Source organism: Camellia sinensis, chromosome 9 (genome assembly GCF_055761805.1).
Source record: "Camellia sinensis isolate YWXY chromosome 9, ASM5576180v1, whole genome shotgun sequence".
NCBI classification, from domain to species: domain Eukaryota; kingdom Viridiplantae; phylum Streptophyta; class Magnoliopsida; order Ericales; family Theaceae; genus Camellia; species Camellia sinensis.
Window position 1 is genome coordinate 106,706,580 of NC_138969.1, and position 21,906 is coordinate 106,728,485.

The window sequence follows — 21,906 nt, forward strand, 5'->3', positions numbered from 1 at the left end:
AACGGTATCACATCATCCTGCATATGCGAGAGTATCCTGTCCTAAGTTGGAACAATCTCTATGGCTTTACTATATGCAACTAGGCCAAATGGTCAAAAAGCGTGCCTCGACAAGACTACCTAATATACCTCTCACACCAAACACCGAGAAATGAAAGAGGATCAAGCGGTACAGCGGTAGTCTAGATCCAAGGGTTGTGTTCCTATCATGGTAGAGCCCGTGACCGGTCAGCCTTTTGGCAAGCTTTTAGGCAAGCCTCCGGCAAACTGTCTAGGAATAGCAGATGACAAACACAGTGACTTAAATGCACCAATGCAAATGCAATGCAAAGAAACATATAATTTTAGATAAAATTTCACATCATGAAGTTCGAGTCAAGTTCTCTAATTTCCCTAGCAGAGTCGCTAGAAATTATAGCTCGACTTCTTTGCGCTCCCTTTTGGAAGTCGAATAAGCCTTACATTATCAGACTTCTGCGGTTCTGAATTTGATCTCACAAGTGCAATGTGAAATACATAAATACCAAAGAGTCCCAACCCGACAAATCTTTTGAAAAATCGATTTTGAATCAAATTGCAAAAAATAGACTGCTGTCCCAGATATAGTGTCGCCACCTAAATATTTTGGAAAATTTAGGAAACCCATGACTTGTGCTAAAGGCCATGTGTCTGTCATCACCAAGATTATCTCGGCTCGGGAACTTAGGTATGAGAAGGAAAGGTCATGAATTGAGCACCCCTGCTCGCCTGATCAAAGATCGGCCTCTTCTAATCATGATATGAATCTTATCTACATTATATGCTCTTGTTCCGGTTTATTAGGCTAGCATTACTATGTGATACACACACACAAGTATAGACTAACTTTGCAAGAATTGGAACATCTGATTCATGTTTTGTTTTTTAAATTGTTTTGAATATGTACCACTTGAAAAAGTTCTCATATGAACATTTACTCAAATTATTCCAGTTTAAGCAATAAGCCTTCATCTACAGGCATTCAAGCAATTATAGCACTTAAGCAATTAGTCTCGTGGCTAGCATGTTAACTATGGCAACAATCACACACATGCGATATGCTAAAGCGAGTAAAGGCTCACCTAGTACTCCAAACCAAAAAGATGATAATGTTAGAAAGATGCATGATCCTAACTAGGCAATATGACTAATGCAACACATGTGATATGCAATCTAAATAGGCTCGGCTACTTAACGTGACATATGAATGAATTTGATAGCATGCGGTCTAAGCACGTATTCAAAGAATATTAAACTAACAATGCAAGTTAGAATGATGAATCGAGCCTAATGCATGCAATACAAATGGATGCAAATATGGAGTATGCTAATCAAAACATAATGTCTCTAAACTAACCATCATAAACTAGTAAGTAAAAGGGAGAAAGGCGTGGGGTTAGAAAACATACACATTATTACAACATTTCACTCTCACGAAGGAGAGTCCGAATAAACTAACCAGCTAATTAGCTAATCTAAGCTAATTATTACAACAACAAATGAACTAATTAATTAACTAATCTAGCTAATTAAAATAATTAAATCACTTTACAAAATTAACTAGCTACAACAAATTAATTACAACAAATATCTAAGCTAAATATTTAAACTAAGCAGGCTCGATATGCGAGGAATGCTCATGCACGTGTTTGATTTCCACCCGAAAAGGCCACTGTTTTGCTTCTAGAAGGTCTCTGTTACACAATAGAACACTTATACTTTTGACCACCTCCAGAATAGCTCTGCTCTGCTCAAAAATCACACTGTTGGATTTTGCATTGGTGGCCGGCCGGCCGGCCAGGAGGGAGGCCCTGTCGGCCATGGAAAGTGGCCTACCGGCCACTGTTGTAGGGTTCATCTTGCTATAACAGAGAACAAACAGAGCATGCACAGGGTATTCTCAAAGATTGTCTGCACAACTCACCCCTCCTTTTCATCAAACAACTTAAAGGAGAGACAAAACTTGGTCCACAAACCACCAACTCAAGCAATTTCATTGCATGATGGCTTATGAACCAAAATGTGCAAGTTCAATAAATGCAACAAAATAAGACTCAAACCTCCTCCCTTTTATGAATTGATCAAGGGAAGTGGTAACCTTGGAAACTTGAGTCATTTCATTACTAATGAGTAGGATATGTCTCAAGCTTCCATGTGTTTAATTAACGTCTGATTGAACACAAAACCAAATTCTTATCTTATATCATTTTAGCCTCAATTTTATTACTTCATTTTAGATTACCATCCATTCTTTAGTTTAATTGAGTCCAAAAGGTGAATTTAAGTCCTCTAATGGAAAGATGGCTTAAACCAAGAGTTGCTTTGGTCATGAAAGAGACATCATACCATTGGTAATAAACCCCATAGGAATTAAACCATTAAGCATGACACCTCAATCTCATGCTTAAACAAACAAGTAGTTTGAAACCACTTAAAAAAAAAAAAAAAAAAAAGCCAAGAAAGGAGGGAGGTTGTAGAGGTGATTAAGAATGATCATAAGTATGTAAAGCCATAAATAAATACAATCAACTCAAATAAAACGATGTCTAAGGCCTAAAACACCAAACTCATGAAGATAATTACACTACAAGCATGCAAAACAAAGTTCAAATGCAACAAACACTTAAAAAAAATGCTGAGATAGTCTAAAAAACAGTCCTAAAACATGCTGGAATTAAGACAAAAATAGCTAGATTAATATGCTAAAACATGGCCCAAGCTAGGCTAGTAAGCAAGATATAAGGAGGGGAGGCTAACCCCTCCCATTTTGGACTTCAAAACATGATTTTAGCCACTGAAATGACTCTGAAAAATTAGTATTTAAAAGCTCAAAAAAAGGTGACAACAAGGTGGGAAACACAAGGGTAAAGGCCTTGGAAGCTAGGTAGAAAAAATGGTGAGCCACTCCTCTTTATTGGCCTTAAACCATAAGTTTCAGCCCAAAATTTCAGAGTTTAGATAGTCCAAAAACAGCCCAAAAATAGTACAAAAATATGCTGGAATGAAGATAAAAGTAGCTAAAATAATAAGCTAAAACATGGAGCAATTTAAGCAAGTAAACAAGCCAAAGGAGGGGTGGCTAACCCCTCCATGTTTGGGACTTCAAAATCACTTTTTTAACCTCTGAAAATCAATGGTAAAAAGTTCAAAAAAAATTGATGAAAAAATGGGAAACACAAGTGTAAAGGCTTAGAGAACAAGGTTCAAAGAAGGGTGATTAACCCCTCTACCTTTAATAACCTTAAACCACAAGCTTCAGCCCTTAAAAATAGTTGAAAAACACTTCAAAACCAGCAAGAAAAGATAGAAAAGAAGTAGTGCAAAGATGCTCAAAATTATACCTCTTCAAGAGGAATAACACTTTTGTTCACAAAGCAACAAGTTCTCATTTTCAAGGGCTAAAATTAGGACTCGATAATCTCAATAAGTAGAGCTTCAATAATGGTTTAGGAAGTGTAGAGAGAGGGTGTATAGGTTGCAAGATAGAGATAGAGAGAGAATTTTAAGTTTTGGCCCTTAAGGATTTTTTTGTAACCTTAAATCATGAAGGAAGGCCCCATATATATAGAAAAATAGCCTCTTAGGTCGAAAATATCAAGCCTGGAACAGCTGGCCAAAAATATCTGTGTCTTTCACCAGTGGCCAGCAGGCTAGAAATGTAAATTGCCAGCCACCATTGGTGGCTGGCCAGCCATCTGTTGGCCACCAAAAATCTGCTTCTAGGCCCAACTTCAAATGGGCATATCTCTTTCATCCGGACTTGGTTTTAGGTCATTCTTGAGTCTAAATTGAAGCCCCGGATGTATAATTTCCAATGGTGTTAGCCTCACATATAAATTCTAAGTGTGCAAAGAGATATGCCTATTTTAATGAAGGATTCTCATTTCTATCTTAACTAGATTGATGCGTAACTTTAAACGGCTATATATCCCTCATCCGGACTTGGCCTTAGGAGATTCTTGAGTTTAAAATGAAGCCCCGGAAGTCTAATTTCCAATGGAGGTGGCCTCCCAACTAAATTCTAAGTGTACAAAGAGATAGGCCTGATTTAGTGAAGGCTGCTCAGTTTTTCCTTAACGGTTCGATGCCCAACTATTTCCCTAACTAGTTTTCTTCCCTCTCTTCCAATTTTCTTCAACTCCAAACCTATAAATAAGAAGTTTTTAAATATTTTTCAAAGAGTTCACCTCTCTTCCATTTATTTCCACTTGGTCCTCTCTCGGTTTACCGAAAAGTGTAACATTTAAAGAAATGCGAGCCTCGGAACATCGTAGAAACATTCGGAAAAATATTTTGAAAGAGAGGGTTTAATGTCTAAAATAGTTTTGGTAAAAAATGGGATGTAAGGTTGGGATTGAAGCTCTTCTTGCTGAAGAAATTGAATGTTTATATAGTGTAACTTTCATTATCGAGCGATCAACCTGAGGCACCCAAGTCTTAAGGGTGGTCAAAAATGGGGTGTCTACAATATGATTTAAACACCCTGTTCATAAGGTCCATGAAGGCAGCAGGTGCGTTAGTCACCCCAAATGGCATTACCAAAAACTCATAGTGACTATATCAAGTTGTGAATGCAGTTTTCTCTATGTCTTCTACTTTAACTTTTTGCTGGTGATACCCGAATCTAAGGTCTATCTTAGAGAACACTTGTGCTCCCTGGAGTTGGTTAAATAGGTTGTCTATTCGGGGCAATGGTATTTATTCTTGATAGTTACTTTGTTCAATTCCCGATAGTCTATACATAGCATTAAAGATCCATCTTTGTTTTTGACAAACAGAACTGGAGCACCCCAAGGTGAAGTGTTAGGGTGAATAAATTTCTTATCTAACAATTCCTGCAGTTGAGTTTTCAATTCTTTCAATTCAGAGGTTGACATTCTATATGGGTTTTGGAAATTGATTTTATTCCAGATATTATATCAATAGTGAATTCAATCTCCCTATCAATTAAGTCCCCAGGCAATTCATTCGAAAACACATCAGGAAATTCACAAACAACAATAATAGTTTCCACATTAGTACTATCAGAAGTCTTAGTCAAAACATAACACAGATAACCCCTACATCCCTTCCTAAGTAGTTTAACAGCTTTTATGGTAGAAATCAAATATGGGGGAGAAACTACCCCATTCCCAGCAAACACAAACTCAGGTAAACCAAGTGGACAAAACACAACAGATTTATTCACACAATCAATAGTTGCACAGTACTTCGTCAACCAGTCCATACCCAGTATGTAGTGAAAATGAGTAATGTCCAATGGTAGCAAATTAACATATAATAACACATACTCAATCATGATGTCACATGCAGGATACACATAACCACACACAATAGAACCTCTAGATGGCGTAGATACAGACAGTAAATAATTCATGGGTTCTAAAAGTCTTAGTAATTTTTTAGAAAAGGCATGCGACACAAAAGAGTGTGTAGAACCAGAATCTATCAAAGCATATGCATTTTGGGAACAAATGGAAATTATACCCCGACACCACAGACTTGGTGTTCTACACATCCCCAGTTACTAGTCCAAATACTCTCCCTTACCTTAATGTTTCATCCCCGGTGTTACCTCTAGCATTAGTCAGCAGGTACCAGTCCAAACACGCTCCCTTACCTTAATGTTTCATCCCCAGTGTTACCTCTAGCATTAGTTTATGCATTTGACCTCTATACAAAAGCAGATTCAGCTGAACTTGCTACAGAGCAATTGGCATTCTTGGACCCAAGAAGACAATCTTTTATCATTTGGCCAACCTTGCCACACCGGTAATAGGCACCAGATGTACGGTAACATACACCCTTATGCTTCCTTTCACATTCAGAACAGATAGGTGTATACCCACTATTTTGACTAGAGCTACTAGAGGATCCCATGTTTTGCTTCTTTGAAAATAACCAACCTTTTTTGAAATTGAATTTAAATCTCTTAGCTCTCCATTCAATTGTTGGGCCTTTAGTCTGTCTCTTTGCGGCTAAGTTGGCTTTACCCATTAGAGCCCTACTAAGCACATCAACGTACTTAGGTAGTGTCAATACACGAACCCGATCAAACACATCTAGATCCAACCCTCCTTCAAATTTTTGAGCTTTCTTATCGTCCGTATCCACCATGTGAGGAGCAAATCGGGCTAACTCAGTGAATTTAGCCTCATACTCAGCTACAGACATGTTGCCTTGCTTGAGTTCTTGGAATTCGGACACCTTGTAGTCTCGAAAACAATGGGAAAAGTACTTCTTGTAGAAAATCTCTTTGAATTGATCCTAAGTCAAAGGCCCACTACTTTTACGGACAAGCATCCACCAACGTCGGGCTTCGTCTTATAAGGTATAGGTGGCCAACAAAACTTTCTGAGTCTCGGTACATGGAATGACTTCAAATAACTTCTCAGTAAGCCTTCTTTTACTTTCCCTTTGCATATCATTTAAGCTAACATCTAGGATCATGCATCAATTTCTAATCCTTTATGCTAACGGTATGGTGCAGAGGAGTACTACGCGAGCCTCTTTCGTCTTCGCATCCTATGTGTGATTGCTTCTTATCATATCTAGCATACTACCATGAGGCTATGTGCTTATGTGAAATATCTCCATGATTGCTCATTGTATGGAGGCCTTATTGCCTAAGTTGGAATAACGTCGATCTCTTTGCATGATAGTTGTCTTGATTTTTCATGAGATTTTTGCTTTCAAACCCTTTCAAATGGAAAAAGATTTGAGCATTCCAAAGGAGGTGATTTGGTTTTTATTTGCATATTTCACAATAAAGAAAGCAATAATTGTCACGACCCAAACCCGCTCCTATAGGTTTTGCGTCTTAATTGGCTAGTAATCCTTGGATTACTAAAGGCCTCTGAACAAATTAACTCATAATAAGAGGCTGTGGAAGCAGATATATAAACATGCATAGTCCATTGAGCTATGCTGACATACATGGGACAAAAAATTTAAAACTTAATTTCCATAATTAAGATGTCATGCCTGCGTCACCATTCATACATATCGATCAACAAAAGACTTGTTCAACTTAACAAAATAAATACAAAAGATCTTTATCATGATTCATAAAAGCTTGACCACTGCAAAAAGGGAACCTCCTCGGGAGGCACTATAGCTGGCTGACAAAAAGGAACTCCAGGTCATCAACTCTAAACCGGGTCACGCGCCTGGTCACCCACATATATACATAATAATAAGGTGAGATGGAGCCCAATGAATAATAACAAAGTAAAGATTTTAATGAATGATGTCCATAATAAATTCAGAAATCATATTTCAAATCCCTTAACAATCAAAAACTAATCACGTTCATATTCGTATCAGAAACAGAGTCATATACATATTCAAACTCAAATCATGTATGGCATATCCATTAGCGTTAACAAATCACATTGGTCACTCGTATCAAGTCCCATAACAGAACCTCTAGTACTGGGTGTCATATCACATACATAGGCTACAGTAATGTTTCCCCAGGCGAGGGCCTTATGCCACGATATTGTTTCCCCCAGGTGAGGGAATTATGACCATAAGCCACAGTATTATCTCTACTGGGCGAGGGCCTTTGCTAAGGTTACCACAAATACATTTCAAAGAATTGATCCATCATTCATGTAATCTCAAAAGTACCATTCGTTTTAGAAATTGATCATATCGTATCATAATGTTCAAAAAGTATTCTGTATTGAACATAGCTTTACAGAGTTATTACTCACAGGTAACTTCTACAACAGAACAAATGAATCAAACAGCTCATGGCACGTGACCTGCACAAATAGATAACGGATACACATTGAAACACAAGCTCAAAAAACAGTTGACTTATTTTGTTTCGTTCTTAGTGTGTTTCTAGCCTTTATCCTCATTAGTATGTCTTAATTAAGGCTTAGGAATACCTAAGATGCAATGAGGATGCCAAAATGTACTTCAGAACACTTAACAAAACTTTCAAAAACAGGGCAATCCGCTTGACCGCAATTGTCGTCGCTCGAGTGGTTTGTAAAGTCTGCAAAAGTACTGGTTGCTTGAATTTTCCGCTCAATAGACGCTCGACGATCGCTTGAGCGCAAAGCTGAGTAAAAAGGTATCCGCTTGAGCGCAACTTCGGCCGCTCGAGCGATCTGCAAAAGTCTATAAAACTTCTGGGAGCTTTTATTTTACACTCGAGCGCAACTTCAGTCGCTGGAGCAGAAGGTCAAAAATAGGGTGGCTGCTCGAGCGCATATTCTACCGCTCGAGCCAACCCCCAAACTCTGCAAATATACTGGGAGCTCGCATTCTCTGCCCGAGCGTAGACCCCACCACTCGAGCAGATGGTGCAAATTCTGGAATTTTCATATTGCACATTCAAGTACAAAGCTCACAATAAAACACATCCTTTTGGGCCAAAAACTTGAGGAAACATATATAAACTTGTAAAACATGGTGAATTCAAAATTATTTCGCAAAATCAAAGCCCAAAAGTATGCCAATTGTGCAAAATCAAACTTGGAACTTGAAAAACATAACATGAAGATAACATTGCATGAATTGTCTTGGCTCCTAAGCTTTCAAAACATGATCAAATAAGGTGTTTAACTCAAATACATGTTGAATTCGTAGAACAAAACCAAAACGAGAACATGCAAGAGGAAATTCTTTGAAAAACAACTTCAACATTCCATGAATATGCATGCATGCATGGCTGGAGTTTTAATTCTTAAATTTTAGCTTAATTCTTCTGATTTATCTCTTAATTCACTTGAATTCTCACATTAGCTTACTCAATTATATAACTAAAGGGTTTAACTCTTACCTTGGCTTCTCAATTGTGCTCTAGATGACTAATTGTTTGAGTTTCCAAGCTAATTCTTCCAAATTCCCTTCAATTTCCCTTGTTTGATCTCTCTCTCTCTCTCTCTCTCTCTCTCTCGGTTTAGCCTCAATGATGAGGGGTTGAGAGTGTAAAATGTATCAAAGGTGTTGGAAATGGCCTTATATAAGCTTATTAGGGAGCTTAATCAATGTATGCTTAAGTTAATCAACTATACATGTTATTCTAATTATTTGGTTCCAAAGAGAATTTCAATTAAACCTATTATAAAATTATAAAAATTCTAAATAACACATAACCAAGTCAATTTTGTGATCAGATGCCAATGAGGCCTTCAATTCGCATGTCGAATCGAAAATACAAACAGATATTCCTACTATGAACAAATATAAATGCAATTAACATATAATGCATGCCATTAACGCAATATTTTCTCTTAATTACTTATTAGGCATTCTTAATTATGGTTGAAAAGTTAATCACATGTCGGGGTTGTTACAATAATAAATGGGTTAAATGATAATATTATGTTAATAATTCTCATATGAAGAATTAGTAGAGGCCAATCTTCAATTGGGTAAAAATGAGTGCTCAATTCATGACCTTCCCCTCTCATATCTAAACTCCAGAGCTGAGATACTATGGTTACAATGGACTATGATCTTTGCCACGAGTCAAGGTTTCCTTGTGTAGCACCTTGATATTTTTATTCATATTATAATTTTCAATACTTTATCCTTATACCCATTTCCCCAACAAAATAAAGGTATCATGAAATATTAAATCTTGACCTGAAATGTTATTTATCCTTATACCTTATCTGTCACGCCCCAACATTTTAATTAATCGGAAACATTACCAAAGCCTGTAATTTAGGTCCATTTTTTTTTAATTTTATATCTATTACCATTGAGTAATAAAAATACAATAATACATGTTCTCCCTCTCTCTCTCTCTCTTCCATTACTGAGCTACAAATAAACAATTACAAACCACAAGATACATTTTTCATTCCTTTAACATTTATGATAAAATTATACAAAAAGGTATATGGAATCCATACTCTTCAACTAATGAATCCAAAATTCCCTTCTTGAAAAAGAATAAAACAATGAGGGGTGAGCACTAATGCCTAGTAGGAATCTCATAACTCTACAACAATAGCTAACACATAGATAGAAATGATCATGCATGCAAAGTGATCATATAGTAAGGTGACATTTTGTAAGTTCAAGATATTATACGAAAAGTATCTTTTCTTAAAATTTCACTTGAACCTTTAAGAAAACTCCCTGCCATAAATGTAGTCTCTCATCATTAGGAAGCCATAAATTCTCTTTGAAAATAAGTACACTTAAGGAAGAACATCATCTTAAATTTATTAACCCGATTCCAAATTATTCCTCATTTCGTTTCCATTTTAATATTCCACATTTCATTTCCATTCTAATATTACACATTTCATTTCCATTTCCAATTACCATACTCCATAACATCAAAGTCCAAAGGATTAGAGTTCAAACATAACACAAGAGTCACAAACCCTTTTTAATTCAATTTCCCAATTACTTACGAAACAAAACTCATAATCTTCCCTTTTGTCACAAGCAATCCATTGAGTTCATCATCACTAGCCTCTAATCCAATTACCTACATGATGCCAATTTCAATCCTTAATCTGGTTTCCTTTAGTTTATTTTCAGTTCATTTATTCTTCTCAATTCATGAGTCAATTTCATTATCTTTCAACAACCAAACTGAGACTACAACTCAGTGGTTTTCCAATCATACAAAATACACATAAACACTTCAAATAGCCATTTTACAGATATTTCGTCCGTGGGATTGGCACCCATGTATAAATTTCGAGACTTTCACCCAGGACACTCTAGCCAACTTAGTTATAATGGAGTCCATCTCCTTTCTCCTCCCAAACAAACATGCATATACAATGTATTTAATCACATAATCACACATGAAGTACATCCCCTTTCTCCTCCTAAACAATTATATATACACAATGTATTAAAACACACAGTCATATTCAATGACAACCATTTCTCAGACTTATCATATTATTTACTCTTTTCAACTAGCACAATACATGTGATCCAAAATATGATTTTCAAAATGAAACAAGTGCACTTAAAACATAACACAACAATTTCCAAAATCTCTTTCCAAAACATACAGTTTAAATCCTCAAAATCCATTACATGCTCCATGATATGCATGATTAATAAATAATCCGGTTTGCCTAGTCAACATGTAATTTCTACAACAATCATAACTATCCTCCATCGATAGCCTAAAACAAATACATCCAAACCGATAAATAAATTCCTTCAAAGATACGCTTTTCCAAAATCTCATATGGGAGTGATAATACATATCAAGCTCCAACATCATCATTAATAATCCTCTGATTTCACATTTACAATGACAATTTCAATTATTTATACAAAATAACAATTTGATCCAATTAGGGCAAAACTCCATTTTTTTCCAAATTTCAACCCAAACTCAATACAACCCAACACAACTCAACTTAATTCAACACAATTCAAAATAGTCAATACAATTCAACATAATCAACACTATTCAACATGATTCAATTCAACACCACTAAATGTAATTCAACATAATTCAAGATGAACTGTTAAATCCCCATTTCATCATTTCATCCCAAGTCTCATGTCATCCATATCATTAACCAATTTTTTTCCCCGAATTTCATTTCATATTATAGCATGATTTACAATATCCATAATAAAGGTTCATTCGTTAATTTTTGACATAATTTTCAAACATTTCCAAAATTTAATTAAACTTGTATATATATAATTCAACCTCTCAATTTCATGATTCTACTTTCAATTTAGGTAAAATCATTAATTATCATCATGAGTCAACTTAGGGTTTTCAAAAAAAATCAAGTCTTTCAAGAAAAATTAAAACTTCTCACACCGCTACTTTTTATTCCAATTTTCCCATTGATTATACACCTAAGGTTCATAATCCACAATCTTAACCCAGCAATTGAACTCCAACACTTCAAACCCTAAATCCCCAAATTCCATGATATAACACTATATGCTCAAAAATATAGATTTTGTTTTATATAATCAAAATATTGCAAATCTATCTATTAATGCAAGTATTGAAGAAGAACTAGGACCCTACCTCAAGATTGGAACCTATGGATAAAGACCCATCTTCAAACTTCAGTGGAATCACCAAATAATCAATAAAAGTCTTGATCCATGCTTGTTCTTCAACCTTCTTAAAAGATTTGGGGTGAATCTTTGGTAAAAAGTAGAGAAATCAAGAGTTTGGAAGGTTAGGTTTTTGGGTTTGGAAGATAGGAGGAGAAGAGAGGGAGAAAAAATATAATTTTTGGGCCAAAAAGTCACTTTATAATGTCTGTTAGTGACCTGGTCACTCAAGCAAAGGAAGCTTGGCTCAAGCATAGAAAACAAGCTCTCAGAGTCTCTGAAAAACGCACTCTTCGCTCGAGCTAAGAAAATCTCGCTCGAGCGAGAATGCTTCCAGCACAGAAATGCAAAATTCAAATAAGTATAACTCTCTTGTCCGGACTCCGTTTAGGGTCGTTCTTGTGTCCAAATTGAAGCCCCGGAAACAAGCTTTCCAATGGTTCCAGCTTCACATTCAAATTCAAAGTATGGAAAAAGAAAAGGGCAAAAGAGTGACGGTTGTTTGTAGGAAAATTATCTGAATTAAAGTTTTTGGTCAAATCTTACTTTACCATCATGTTACCACTTCGATCAATGTCCCAAAATAAAACAAGGAGACTCCAAATATACTAATAAAAATTTCAAAAGCAATCTCACTTTTTACGCTCGAGTGACACTTTATGCGCTAGAGCGGCCCGCTTGTAAACACGCGAGATACTGGGAGTAACAATTCTACGCTCGAGTGCCGCTTCTTGCGCTCTAGCGGTCACCTAGACAGATTGTCACAATCTCTCCTCCTTAGAGAATTTCGTCCCCAAAATTGCATCCGTTCTCAAAACCATAACAAAACATAGCAACAAACCCCAATCTAATAACAAGGCATGACAGTAACAATATATATACCTATCAATCCTTAACAACATTCAATTACACCTCATATCAATTTTAAACCCAAAAGTACAAAGTGTTACAATCTCCCCACCTTGGGAAATTTCGTCCCCGAAATTTAGAGAAATCAAAACAATAGTCAACCCGCCATGGATGGAGCACAACTCTTAACTTAACGCTCTTGAAATGTTTTTCCCAAATTTAAAATAAGAGGTGAAACAAAAACTACTCAAACCCAATGGCAACACATCACCACCAACCAAAAGCTAGGCTCCACTCAAGATAAATTATCAAGTTTTGGTTCAATACCTCAATGCCCCAAAGACTACTGAACAAGAAGAATCACAAGGGAGAGATCACAAATACCTTTCAATCAACACGTACATCGGAATCTAACGGGTAAGGAGCAATATCAACCACTTATAATCCCAAAGTCCTTAATAATTCCCCAACCAACAACAACACGAACAATGACTATCGAACGGCCAAAACTCAGTTTCATACAAAAAGGAAACTACTGTTAAACCAAACACCAGGTCAACACAAGCGAAAACAAATGACATATCACATTGTATGGTCCAATACCGCAATTGTCAATTGCATCTCATTTAGTGACATTATCAATTCTTTATTCAACGTAGCATTTAAAAGTGGAACAGTGAAAATCATTCATGAACATGTTCAGATTAAGTTTTTAACATTTAGTTCAACCGTGCTTTCCCAGGCCACACACAAGGAAAAGAAAATTTCATTTTCCACATCAATCTCAACATTATCCAGGTGAATTCCAATCATCACCAAATAACCCCCGCCACCCATCTGGTGACATCACAACACATTGGCCATACATACTTGTGTTAACAAAAAAATAAAAACAATTACAGTGCATCCAAAAAGTAGCATAGCATATATGGCTTCCCACAAGTTAAAAGTCTCTCTATCATTGCAAATATCAACACTAGCAATCGAGATATACATAGGCATAGGTGCGCTTACAACAATTTACATTCTAACATTTTTAGAATTAGAGTGGTTTCACAATTTCACATCAACAACGTACATATATATACGAGTAAGATCCAGTGTCTTCATGTGCCACCTAAGGCACTACCCAACCATATCTCTATTTATTTGAAACAAAGCAAATCCCAAGATAATTAGGCATCAATTGAATTCAAATAGCATTTATTGAAACCACCAATTGCAAGTCAAACAAAAAAAAAACTAACCCAAACCGATCCTTAAATCCCACAAAAAGGAAGTGACTACAAGAATCCATCTTCTCTACACAACTTAGTCCAAATTACCAATTATCCACTCTCATGGTTCAAATAACGACACTCACATCATTTCACATTCACAATTCATTATCATCATAATCATCAACACCTATTATTCTCACACAAACAGAGCCAAGAAGTTCATAACACACCACCTCCAGACTCGGATTACCAATACCTACATGTTACTTCACTCCGTCTACTCCGAGATGGAGCTTCATACACCCTCCTATACGTTTCTAGAATCTCATTGGACTTCTCGAATATGAGTTGCATTAGCACCAGTCCCAATAGTTTCATCATTCTCAAGCCAATATAATAACACCTATTTCGAGTCACACAAAACAATTACCACCCGCACAACACTCACTACTAGGAAACACGACTCATATTTCCTCCTAAGAACCACTTCTAGCATTTGTTCATACTCATGAACCCCATACTCCAATACTGCTAACTCCTTTACACACACATAACCACTAGCTCACAACACCTTATGCCAGCACTACTTTTATCACCATGAAGCACAATTTTCATACCACCACCAAGCATTCTCACGATTTGCTAAGTAACTCAAACTAACCTCATACCATCCTAGGGTTCCCCCTTGTCCCAACTATGCTCCCTTGCAAACCATACAACTCCCACTTTACACAAACATTTTAATTTAATTTTTTTTTAAAGCTCATAAATCAATACATACCCCATTTGGAAAATAGGAACTGTTACACAACAAAATTGAAAAGTATAACTTTTTATAACACATCCCACTATAAACAAGTTCCAAGTTCAATTACATGTCCCCTACCTACATCCTTAGTCCCAACGTGACCTCTTCTAGCTTGCCTTAACATTCTATCAATAACAACCTCAAACATCGATCAACTGAACTCTAACCGTTTCCCGAGACACTTACTCCTCCTACCAAGACACAAACCAACTTAACGAATAATCACACAGCACATAAACAAATTTTAAGCAACAAACCACATGATTGAGTCAAGCCTACAAGGATGGTCACTTATCCCGGAACTTCCAAGGAACTCTCATCGGAAACCATGTTGATCAGACGTGTTTCCAATGAGATCTCAAAGCAAGTTAGCCGGCCACAAGCACTATCCATGAAGCTCAACCCATGTTCACACAATGTAACACAAAATGTTCTACATGCAAATGTCCTCACCAAGCGAAGCCAACCCATTGTGGTAAAAATCACTTCCCACAAGCTCCAGGTGTTCAAACCCGGTTAGCTCTGATACCAAGTTGTTATGGCCTAACATTTTAATTAATCGGAAACATTACCAAAACCTGTAATTTAGGTCCATTTTTTTTTAATTTTATATCTATTACCCCTGAGTAATAGAAATACAATAATACATGTTCTCTCTCTCTCTCTGTCTCTCCCAATGAATACAATAATAACAATAACAAATGTTGAGCTTCCACTACGAAGCTATAAATAAATAATTACAAACCACAAGATACATTTTTCATTCCTTTAACATCTATGATAAAATCATACAAAAAGGTACATGGAATCCATACTCTTTAACTAATGAATCCGAAATTCCCTTCCTGAAAAAGAATAAAACAACGAAGGGTGAGCACTAATGCCCAGTAGGAATCTCATAGTTCTACAACAATAGCTAACACATAGATAAAAATGATCATGCATGCAGAGTGATACCATATAGTAAGGTGACATTTTGTAATTTCAAAATTTTATACGAAAAGTATCTTTTCTTAAAATTTCACATGAACCTTTAAGAAAACTCCCTGCCATAAATGTAGTCTCTCATCACTAGGAAGCCATAAATTCTCTTTGAAAATAAGTACACTTAAGGAAGAACATCGTCTTAAATTTATTAACCCGATTCCAAATTATTCCTCATTTCGTTTCCATTTTAATATTCCACATTTCATTTCCATTCTAATATTACACATTTCATTTCCATTTCCAATTACCATACTCCATAACATCAAAATCCAAAGGATTAGAGTTCAAACATAACACAAGAGTCACAAATCCTTTTTAATTCAATTTCCCAATTACTTACAAAACAAAGCTCATAATCTTCCCTTTTGTCACAAGAAATCCATTGAGTTCATCATCACTAGCCCCTAATCCAATTACCTACATGATGCCAATTTCAATCTTTAATCCATTTTCCTTCAGTTTATTTTCAGTTCATTTATTATTCTCAATTCATGAGTCAATTTCATTATCTTTCAATAACCAAACTGAGACTACAACTCAGTGGTTTTCCAATTATACAAAACACACATAAACACTTCAAACTGCCATTTTACAGATATTTCGTCCGCGGGATCGGCACCCGTGTATAAATTTCGGGACTTTCACCTAGGATACTCCAGCCAACTTAGTTATAATGGAGTCCATCCCCTTTCTCCTCCCAAACAGTGGAGTCCATCCACTTTCTCCTCTCAAACAAACATACATATACAATGTATTTAATCACATAATCACACATGGAGTACATTCCCTTTCTTCTCCCAAACAATCAGACATACACAATGTATTAAAACACACGGTCATATTCAATGGCAACCATTTCTCAGACTTATCATATTATTTACTCTTTTCAACTAGCACAATACATGTGATCCAAAATATGATTTTCAAAATGAAACAAGTGTACTTAAAACATAACACAACAATTTCCAAAATCTCTTTTCAAAACATACAGTTTAAATTCTCAAAATCCATTGCATGCTCCATGATATGCATGATTTATAAATAGTCCGGTTTGCCTAGTCAACATGCAATTTCTACAACAATCATAGCTATCCTCCACTGATAGCCCAAAACAAATATATCTAAACCGATAAATAAATTCCTTTAAAGATACGTTTTTTCAAAATCTCATATGGGAACAAATATATCTAAACCGATAAATAAATTCCTTTAAAGATACGTTTTTTCAAAATCTCATATGGGATTGATAATACATATCAAGCTCCACCATCATCATTAATAATCCTCTGATTTCACATTTACAATAACAATTTCAATTATTTATACAAAATAATAATTTCATCCAATTAGAGCAAAACTCCATTTTTTTCCAAATATCAACCCAAACTCAATACAACCCAACATAACTCAACTTAATTCAACACAATTCAACATATTCAACATGATTCAATTCAACACCACTAAATGTAATTCAACATAATTCAAGGTGAACTCTTAAATACCCATTTCATCATTTCATCCCAAGTCTCATGTCATCCATATCATTAACCAATCTTTTTTCCCAAATTTCATTTCATATTATAGCATGATTTACAATATCCATAATAAAGGTTCATTCGCTAATTTTTGACATAATTTTCAAACACTTCCAAAATTCAATTAAACTTGTATATATATAATTCAACCTCTCAATTTCATGATTCTACTTTCAATTTAGGTAAAATCATTAATTATCATCATGAGTCTATAGACCACCCGGAACTCCGCTCCGCGCGCGAGGGCGCGAATCGTTGTTCTTAGCTTCTACTGTTCGGACTCATGTCACAGTTCTGAACCTAATCTCACAAAGTGCAATCTGAGACTGATAAATCACTAAAGAGTCCAAATCTGACAAATCGTTTTGGAAAATCGATTTTAATCAAAAAACACCAAACATGGACTGCTTTGCCAAATTTCAGAGTCGCCACCTAAATATTTTGTTTTGGGGAAATTTAGGAAACCCTGACTCGTGCCTAAGGCCACATGTCCGTCATCACCAAAGTTGCCTCGGCTCGGGAACTTGGGTACGAGAGGGAAGGTCATGCAATGAGCATCCCTGTTCGCCTGACCGAAGGATCGACTTTTACTAACATGATATGTTATTTTTGAAAACACATGTGCTCTTATTTCGGTTTATTAGCCTAATTTACTATGTGATGCGCACAACATACAAGTATAGACTAGATCACCTAAATTGGAACAAAACATCTCATGTTTGTTTGTTTGAAAATGGTTTGAAGGTGCTGCTCGCAAGTAGGCTAAGACGCGGATTTTGCCACCCACAAGTGGGCTCAGAAACATGATTTGCCACTTTCAAGTGGGCTTAAAAATGCATTTTGATGAATTGTTCCAATTCAAGCAATGAAGCCTCCATCCACATGCATTCACGTAGTTTAAACACATAAGCAGTTAGCCTCATAGCAAGCATGCTATCATGGCAATACTTACATGCATGCAAGGATGCTTATGCATAAACACTCACAGTGTACTCCGAGCCAAAAAAGATGCTAGTTAGTAATCAATGCATGATCCTAGCTCTGTCAATAATGTCTAATGCAATACATGCAAAAATGCAACTAAAATAAGCTCGGTTATTCTAAGATGTCATGTGAATGCGACGAGATAACATGTATTCAAATTGGTATTGAAATACAATGCAGTTAGTATGATGCGCTGAGCTCGGTGCATGCAAAATGAATGAATGAATGCAAACATGCTAGCATAAGGATGCTAATTAAAACATGCCCTAAAACTAACAATAAAAAGCTGGTAAATAAAAAGGAGAAAGACGTGGGGTTGGAAGACATGCATCACACACATGCACACTTATTACAAAATTTGTCCTCTCGACGGAGGGTCCGAATGATAAGCTAACTAGCCAAATCTAAGCTAATCTACCTAGCCAATCTAATTAACCTAATTAAACTAATTATTACACAACAAATTGAATAACTAGTTACAACTAATTATTACACAACTTTAATTAATTAACAAATTAACTGAGTTAGCAACTAACTAAACATGTAAACTATATGAAGTAGGTTGCCTCAGCTCTGTCTTGAACGATAAAGGATGCATGCTTGGTCGCTTCACTCGGAAATCCATCGATGTGCCCTAACTTGTCTCTGTTTGCATTTGATTTCAGAACACCTCAAGAGCCTCCAGATAGCTTCTATTCCATCATGGAGACTTTCAGGAGCATGGCCGACCACTTTTTGGTGGTATAGACCACCTACCGACCACCCAAAATTGCTGCAGACCATAAAAAAGTGGTCGGCCAGCCACTTTTTCTAGTCTGCCTACTAGAAAATCCTGCCAAGCCCCATTTTGCTGCAACAGAGAACAAGAAAGGGCACAGTAGTGTATTTGCAAGATATGTTGCATGACCACCCTCCCTATCATTTCATGAGCTCAAGGGAGTGTAGTTCTCGACTCTCGGGCTACCAACTGAGCATCGCAATGCACGATGGCCGAGAAGCCGAGATTGCACATTTCAATGTAAATGAATGCACAAATGACACATAAGAGCCTTAACCTCTATCATGCATGATCAAGAGGGTCGGCGACCGAGAATTGAGGCACGTTTCATCACTTCAAGTATGAAAAGTCCCTCGTTTCTCGTGTTTGGATCAAGGCCCGATCCAAACACAATGCAATGCATGCAATATGCTCAACCTATCAATACTAATGGCAAGCAAACAATGCTAATGCAACATGAGCATACAAACACAATGCAATGCAACATGCAACCACAATGCAAGGTAGCAACATGCAACCACAATGCAAGGTAACAACATGCTCTTCTATGAGTGCTAGAATGGCATGCTCGAGATTCTATCATGCAAACAATGCATGCATGGCAAACTTAAAAGCTAAGGCCTCAAGACAAATGAAGTGCATCATATATGAAGCATGCAAGACAATGCACAAATGGTCAAACCAAACATGGACAGACCTGGGATACTTCAAAACAGTGGCCAAAACTCAACAAAACCTAGGCACAAAGAGCATGGAATGCACATTCAACTCATGGTTCGTAAGCAAGGCATAAGGGCACAACTCTTAGACGTAATTAAATAGTGACATGCATGCGAATATGACAATGCTATATGCTCTGAAATGAAGTGTTAAATGATGCCAAATTATCCAAACAACACAAGTGAGGCATGCTAGAAGGCCTAGCGCATAAGGCTAGTTAAGAGCAATACACAAGGAGCATGCAATACTAAGCTTAAACCACTAAACCAACTATGGACAGAGCTTAACCATGCCAAGTTAAGGGTCAAGAACATGCTGAAATGGACCTCAAGAGCTTAGGCAAACATGCATGCACATTGGCTCACAAACAAGGCATGAAGGCACAACTTTCAAACACATTGAAGGAGTGAAAAATGTGAGAGTATGGCAATGAAATATGCTCTGAAATCATGTGAGAACTGAGGCTATACCATGCAAACATCACATTCCAAGCATGCTAGAGACTTTGAAACTCAAAGCTAATGAACAAGGTTGCACCATGGCTATACAAAGCAAGGCATGCATGACCCAAAACACTTAAAATAGAGTTTAAGCATGGCAAAACATGGATAAAATCATGCTGGAGTATAGTCAAAATAGGCTAGAAAGATGGTCCAAAGTATAGAGCATATTAGGCTAGCAATGTGGAATTACACTACAAGTGTATGAACCACTCAAGAGACAACCAAAACAGCCAAAAATGGAGTCATATTTGGTCCAAAAAGTCACAAAAACAAGCTTAAACAAACCACACAGAAGTGTAAAAACATGCTCATTTGATAGGCCCTCTATGCATACAAACAAGACAAGAGGAGGGGGGACCACCCCCTCTCATTTCAAGCCTTAAAACCATATTTCCCCCACTGAAAATCCACTGGATTTCAATGGTTAAAAGGCCAAGAGAAGGTGATCTCAAAGGCTTAAAGAGAGAGCTCAAAACAATGCAAAATAAGGCACAAAAGGGAGTGGACCACCCCAACACCAAAGAGGCCTTAAACAAGCATTTGAAACACTGGAAAATAAAGCTTTTTACAGTTGAAAACTAAGCCAAACAAAGCATGCAAAGATGGCTAGGAGAGTAACCAAAACAAAGCTTAAAAGGGGGAAAAGGGGTTGCCCTTGAAGCACTGTTTCTTCAGCCCAAAACCAGCTTTTATGACCCAAATACCACCCCTAAGAATCTCAGCTCAGAGATGGTGGTGTGTGGCTAGGAGTTGTAGTGCAAAAGTGAAGAAACAACACACTTTAAGGCACCAATATAGAGAGAGAGAGGGATATATAGAGGGAGATATATGTATATCTCTAATGAAGTTTTTCTGAACCCGGAAGAGGGAGAGAGAGCCTCCCTCTTATAGAACTCCAAACTTTAAGCTTCTTAGAGAAGCTAGAAGCTTGATTAAATCCCTCCATACACGTGTATGGAGGATGCAATCCGTGCTCTCCAGTTGGCATAACTGGCATTCACAAACTCTGCAGAAAATGCAGGAAAGCTACCGACCAACTAAAGTGGTCGGCCAGCTACTTACACTGGTCGGCCGACTAGTGGAAGTAGTCTCCAAGGAAACAAAGTGGTCGGTAGGGGGGAGAGGTGGTCTCCACCAAGAAACCAAGGTGGTGGCATGGCTGGAGGCCACTTTCACCAAGACTAGTTGGCCGATTAGAAAACTGGCTGGCGGGGGAGAAAAAGTGGTTTTCAGGGAGAGAAACTGGTCTCCCACCCTTATTCCACATTCCAAGCAAGGAAAACAACGTTTGTGTCAAAAACAAACCAAAAAGGATGCAAGACAAGAGTTCGGGGGTCGAGGCGCGTAGCCAGAAGTCTCGAAAACTAGTCTACGGGCGCCAAAAGCGGTCTACGAGGGAAAAGTGGTCTACGACAACAAAACATGGTCTCCCAGACCTCAATGTCCCTTTAGGCAGAGGCAACAAGGCATGGTTC